The following is a 7,204-nucleotide window of genomic DNA, read 5'->3' on the forward strand; positions in this document are numbered from 1 at the left end:
CCCATGTGTGTCTCTACTGTACTCTCTCTTCTTTTATACGATATGAGGACAGAGTTGAAATAAACAGTAGGGATCATCTGGACCCATCCATCTGTAATATCACTTCAGATACTGCTTCCCCATGAGGTCTTTCCAAACTCAGCAGCTGAACTAATTATTCCAAGATCCAAGCTCCATGCACCTTGCATGGGGCATCGGTTAGAGCTTTTCCCAGAGTGCATTATAATTATTTGTTTGCATGTCTCCTGGGTTGTGGGGGCCAACACTGTGTCTTACTCAAGCATGCATTCTACCCTAGCTCCCAGCAGAGTTCCTCGCAAACAGTAGCTGCTCAACTGATGTTTGTTAAATGAAGAAGGGATTTTCTACAGGCAATAAAGCTGGGGATCCACAGAGAGATGAGGTGCCTTAGATAAGATAAAGATCTTTATCACTACTTAAATTCTTTTGCAGTTAATTATGAGAGAGATCGAACTAATAGTGAAGCATGTTGTTTTCACTTTCTGTATTTACTATCTCTGACCAGATGTACTGAGGTCAGATGCTTCCAGTTTGTCCTTGCATGTTGTCTGTCCTTTTTAATGTGGTTTACTCTGGTTAATGATGGAATGCTGCACATCCCTACTCTTTGCCCCAAAGGGACAGGAGGTTTTGCTCAAACCCCAGACTTGTTTAGCCTGTTCTTTTTGTTACAGGAAAATGTAGTTTGCTGGGAAATGTGAGATCATTTCTTTTCTTCCTTTCTCTTTCTTTCTTTTATTTATTTTTTTCTTTCTCCTCTCTCCCCCGCCCCTCCCTCCCTCCCTTCCTTCCTTCCCAGGGGTCTTTTATTTCTTGACGTATTTTTTCACTCATCATGTCATCAACTGATAGAGAATGGGTTTCAGCATCTCAGGCTCCTTTCCATTGGTTCCCACACAGTGTGCTTCTCTGAGTGGAGCAGGCTGATGCTTCAGCAGAACCCAGGTACCTTTCTCTTTGGCTTCCTGCTTTTTCTGATCATTTCCCTTCACACATCTCAGGAAGCTATCTGAGCTATTAGAATGCTTAATATGCTCAATATATACATTAATTCTCTTGGCAAGATTCTTGCCTTTGTTTGTTCACAGTAATGCCTACCACATGCTGGGTGACATTATAGACTCTTCCAGTTTTTCCATGGTAACATGTGCGGGGCATCCCCGTCTGAGCAATGCCCATTCCCTTGATGTCTACAATATCACCTTTCTTGTAGATTTTCATGTACATGGCCAGAGGAACAGCTTCCTGTTCTCTATAAGGCCTAGAGAACATATAGTGGATGCTTCTCCTCTTTCCCTTTGTGTTAGTCATTTAACAAATTACTGGAAGATGGAGGTTCTGGTTGAAAATCAGAAAATATGATATCATTTCTTGAGTATTTTTTTTTTCTTTCTACTCCTTTCTTAGTACCTCCTGCTCTCTGTTCAACTCAAGGAGCCCATCTGACTGTGGACTTTGTAGGTTTGGGAACAAAACATGTTTGGACCTCACACTGTCAATTGTCTCTTTCAAAAATTGAGCCAAGGTGCCAACTTGCTGATGGCATTTCCAGTTACTGTCAGTATGGTGGACAGCCATGAGCTAGAGGTTTTGAGCTTTGTGTAATGTATACCCATAAATCTATTTCCCCCAAATTTTCTTTCTGACTTTGCCACATGTGCAAAGGTATTTTGAAAAGGTGAATGAGCATTGAAACTGCCAAGGATGACAAGGCTCACCTCTTTGCACAACCACGTCAAAATTACAACTAAAATATAGAACAACCATCACTCAGAACATTCAGAAATTGAGTTAAATGGAAGTCTGACAACTATGGAATTAAAGAAACCACATCCATCCATACTGGAAACCACAGGCCAGTGCACCCAGTGGACGGCTACAACCCATGTCAGAGCACCACCACCCTGTCCCTGCACAGGGTGATCCTCCACAGAGAGTGGAGGTTGGTAGTAAGTAGTCACAGCCAGTCCTTGCAGCTGACCGGCCTGGATAAATCTTTCCCATTGATCTACTAACAGCAATCAAGTCTCAATTATAAGAGGAGCATGTACTCAGCCCACACAAAAGGAACACCTTGAGTACCCAGCTTGGGTGATAGGGGAGGCTGTGCCTCTGGACCCTACAGGATAGCTACTACATTAGGCCACACTACCAAGACACAGAGTCAAAGAAGCTCTGCCTATTACGTAGAAACAAACACAGAGACACTGCCAAATTGAAGAAACAAATAAACATGGCGCAAATGAAAGAATAGATCAAAACTCCAGAAAAAGAACAAAATGAAATGGACATAGCAATCTATCAGATACAGAGTTCAAAACACTGTTTATAAGGATGCTCGAGGAGCTTAGTGAGGACCTCAGCAGCGTAAAAAATATCCAGTCAGAGAAACAAAAGATACACTGACTGAAATAAAGAACAATTTACAGAGAAACAACAGTAAAATGGATGAAGCCAAGGATCAAATCAATGATTTGGAACATAAGGAAGCAAAAAACAACCAATCAGAACAACAAGAAGAAAAAAGGATCCAAAAAAATGAGTATACTGTAAGCAGCCTTTGGGACAGCTTCAAGCAGTCCAACATTTGCATCATAGGGGTGCCAGAAGGAGAAGAGAAAGAGGAAGAAATTGGAAATCTATTGAAAAAATAATGAAAGAAAACTTCCTTAATTTGGTGAAGAAAATAGACATGCAAATCCAAGAAGCACAAAGAGTTCCAAACAACGTGGATACAAAGAGGCCCACTCCAAGATACATCATAATTAAAATGCCAAAGGTTAAAGATAAAAAGAGAATCTTAAAAGCAACAAGAGAAAGCTGTTAGTTACCTACAAGGGAGTTCCCATAAGATCGTCAGATGATTTCTCAAAAGAAACTTTCTAGGCTAGAAGGGACTGGCAAGAAATATTCAAAGTCATGAAAAGCAGGGACCTACAGCTAAGATTGTTCTACCCAGAAAAGATATTTAGAATGAAGGGCAAATAAAGAGCTTCCCAGACAAGAAAAAACTAAAGGAGTTCATCATCACCAAATACTTATATTAGGAAATATTAAAAGGACTTATTTAAGAAAATGAAGATCAAAACTATGAACAATAAAATGACAAAAAATACATATCTATCAACAATTGAATCTAAAAAACAAACTAAGCAAACAAGAGGAAGAGACACAGAATCATGGATACAGAGAGCATTTAGATGGTTGCCAGATGGGAGGGTGTATGGAGGAATGGACAAAGAGGTGAGGGGATTAAGAAGTACAAATCGGTAGTTACAGAATAGCCATGGATGTGTAAAGTACAGTATAGGATATGGAGTAGCCAAAGAACTTATACTTATGACCCATGAACGTGAAAAATGGTGTGGGTATTGCTTGAGGAAGTGAGAGGTGCTTGTGTGGAGGGGGATAAAAGGGAAAAAATTGGGACAATTGTAATAGCATAATCAGTAAAATAAAATAATAAAAAGAAAAGAGACTGCCAAGGATGATCTCCAAGATATTTAGCAACATTTCCAGCACAGGAGAGCCAGTCAGAGCCTCCAGCTCTGAGGTGGGAGGGGTCAGGGAGCTAAGTCAAGGGAGGGGCGTGATATGGGAGGACAAGGGCTTGAGTTGGCAGCTGGATACCACCTGATACCAAGCTAGTTCAAAATTTATACAACTGGAATGATCACGTGATATGTCCCAGTGGATTATCTGCTGCGAGAGTAAGAAAGAACTGGGCCAATTATCAGCTCTACCACCTATTCTCTGACAGTGGTTCCCAAACTGTCCACATAAAGGAATCCCCATGGATCTTTTAAAAATACTAAAGTCCAGGATTTGGTCTCTGTCATGGGACCCAGTGTCTTTGAAGCTCCCAGGTGATTCTGAAGTGCAAGCAAGTTGACAGTCCTGCTCTACAACATCAAGTGATTCTGTCCTTCAGGCATTGGCTTCCTTTTTGGTAAAAAATGGACAACAATACCCAATTCATCAGCTTGTGGGAAAATCAAATGAATCCATGCAGTGCCTGACGTGTAAGAGGTGCTTGCTAATTATTTCCCTTTTTTTCCCTTCTGGAATTATTTATTTTCCTTTGTCACTTGTTCTGAAATGTTACCATTTAGAGAAACACTGAGCCATTTTCTGAAATGGAAATATCCCTGGGAGGGTGTGGGGCCATTAGTCATCTATATCTTAGTGTGGGTTGTTTAAGGTGATGCCTTTTCAAAATCAGCTGATGTGAAGTAAACTAAGAAGGTAGAGATTTTAATTGCAGGAATTTGATGAGCCTGAGACGCCATGATGAGTCCCCTGTGTTCATGGTATCGCTGTAGAATAGCAGCTGCTTCGGCTTCTGGTTGAGCACATAATGTGAAAGTCATGGTCCCTCATTCTTTACCAAGGCGCAGTGAAAAAAACCCATTTAAGAAGGGTGGCCTGAAGGACAAGCCCTCCACCCATTCCTCTGGGTTACGCCTTCTCCATTTGGCCCCCAAAACCCTAACCAGTCTGTGACTGGGGCTCACCATGTGGAAACTGAAATCTTAGGCAGCTTTTTGTGTGTTTGTGTGAAGTATCCATTTCCTCCCAGGGGGACATTTCATAGCTTTCTTCAGGTTCTCAAAGGGAAATTCAACACCCCATCTACCTCCAAATTTAAGAATTGCTGCATTCCTATCTTCCTGGAGGAAGCCGAGCCTCTGGGCTTGCCCTCACTAAATGGGCCTCTCTGGAATTGTTCTGCTGAATTGCTCTTTTCCATGATAATAAACATATTGAAGAGCAACTGAAGGAATACACCTTGAAACACTTCATTTGTAACAAGACTACTGTTGATTGTGGATTATATTTCACTGTTTGCATTCCCGAATGACCTATGAGAGAAACTTCGTCCAAGCCACTGGGGAGTTGTTTTAATTCTCTGGACACTTTATTCTCCTTATTCTTTTTAAATGCTCACCCAAGGATATGTTTATTGGTTTTAGAGAGGAAGGGAGAGAGAGAAACATCAATGTCAAAGAGAAACATTGATTGGTTGCCTCCCATATGTGCCTCTATCAGTATTGAACCCAGAACCTAGGTATCAAGCCTGCAGACTTTTGTTGTACAGGATGATGGTCCAAGCAACTGAGCGACCTGATCAGGGCATGGACACTTTCTTCTCGTCTTGGGCTTCCAGAAATTTTGATTTAACTGCTTTGGATATAGGCAAATACATCTGAAAAAGTCTCAGATGTAGAAGATCTTTTGAACTTCAAACCAAATTATTAACCACAAATCATATATTTTAGAAACTATTATTTTTTCATTATTTTCACATGAACTCTTAAAGAGTCTTTAAATTATATTTTATGGTCTATAAAAACTTTAGTATTATCACATTTTTTCTGGTGTGATGTTACTCTTACCATAACCCTGGGTGTTAATTAGTATCATTTCTATTTTAAAGCTAAAGAATGTAAAAAGACTTGGTTAGGATCACACAATTAGTGCAGCTCACAGTTTTTGATGATTCCCTGCTCAGTGTTCTTTGTAGCACACTATGCAACCAGTTATGGGTAAAAAAGAAAGACATACAAGGAAGATAAAAATAAATAAAAGCCTATACTGTGCTCATGGATAAGAAGAATTAACATTGTTAAAATGTCCATACCACTCAAAGCAATCTAAAGACTCAACACAACTTCTATCAAAATACCAATGGTGTTTTTCAGACCTAGAACAAATAATCCAAAAATTTGTCTGAAAACACAAAAGACCCTGAATAGCAACAGCCATCTTGAAAACAAAAGAACAAAGTTGGAAGTATCATGCTACCTGATATCAAACAATACTCAAGGCCACAGTAATCAAAACAGCATGATACTGTCCTAAAAACAGACACTTAGATCAATGGAACAGGATAGAGAGCCCAGAAATACACCCACACCTATATGGTCAATTAACCTATGACAAAGGAGGCAGAAACATACAATGACGTAAAGATAATCTATTCAATAAATGGTGTTGGGAAAATTGCACAGATACTTGCAAAAAAATGAAACTATACCACTTTCAGACAAGAATAAACACTAAATGGATTAAAGATTTAAATGGAATACTTGAAACCATAAAACTCCTAGAAGAAAACATAAGCAGTAAAATCTCTGACATTTCTCTTAGCAATATTTTTTCTGATGTATCTCCTTTGTCAAGGGTAAAAAAAAGAAAAAAATAAACAAATTGGACTCTGTCAAACTAAAAAGTTTTTTAATGAAACACCTGATAAGGAGTTAATATCCAAATTTATAAAGACCTCAGAAAACTCAACTAAAAATAACACAAACACACAAACCCACCCACATTCTAAAGTGGGCAGAGGACCTGAATAGACACTTCTCCAAAGAAGATGTACACATGGCCAAGAGACATATGAGAGGATGCTCAACATCACTTATCATCAGGGAAAGTGGTGGGGGGAAGGCAGAGACAAATGTATTTGAAAAAATAAATTAATTAATTTAAAAAAAAAGGAAAAAAGAAAATTAAAAAAAACAAATTAAAACCACAATGGGGTATTACCTCACATCTGTCAGAAAGACTACCATCTATTAATCAATAAACAACAAGTGTTGGCAAGGATGTGGAGGAAAGGTAACCTTAGTGCGCTGTTGGTGGGAATGCAGAATGGTATAGCCATTATTGAAAATAGTGTGGATGTTCCTCAAAAAATTAAAAATGGAATTGCCTTATGACACAGAGATTCCACTTCTGGATATATATCTGAAGAAACCCAAAACTCTAACTCAAAAGAATATATGCAGCCTTGTGTTCATTGCAGTGTTATTTACAATAGCCAAGATATAAAAGCAACCCAAGTGCCTATCAACAGATAAGTGGATTTAAAAAATGGTGGTACATATATACAATGGAATGTTACTTTACCTTAAAAAAAAGTGAAACTTAACCATTTGTGAAAGCATGAATGGACCTAGATGGTATGAGGCTAAACAGAATAGAGCAGAGAGAAACAAATGCTATATGATTTCACTTATATGTGGAATCTAAAAAACAAAAGAAACTAACAAAATAGAAACAGACTTATATAGAGAAGAGACTGATGGATGCCAGAGGAGTGGGGGGTTGGGGGCCGGGTGAGAAAGGTGAAAGGATTAAGTACTAACTGGTAGGTACCGAATAGTCACGGGGGGGTAAA

The 7,204-nt window shown here is 39.1% G+C and overlaps 1 pseudogene; it reads right to left on the reverse strand.

Moving 5' to 3' along the window:
• Positions 1-854: 854 nt before the first annotated feature.
• On the reverse strand, positions 855-1,332 carry LOC129064453 (60S ribosomal protein L21-like; annotated as a pseudogene).
• Between the last annotated feature and the right edge of the window lie 5,872 nt (positions 1,333-7,204).

The sequence above is a fragment of the Pteronotus mesoamericanus genome, unplaced genomic scaffold, assembly GCF_021234165.1.
Source record: "Pteronotus mesoamericanus isolate MK-2021 breed Mesoamerican mustached bat unplaced genomic scaffold, CSHL_Meso_final contig_164, whole genome shotgun sequence".
In the NCBI taxonomy this organism is placed as follows: Eukaryota; Metazoa; Chordata; class Mammalia; order Chiroptera; family Mormoopidae; genus Pteronotus; species Pteronotus mesoamericanus.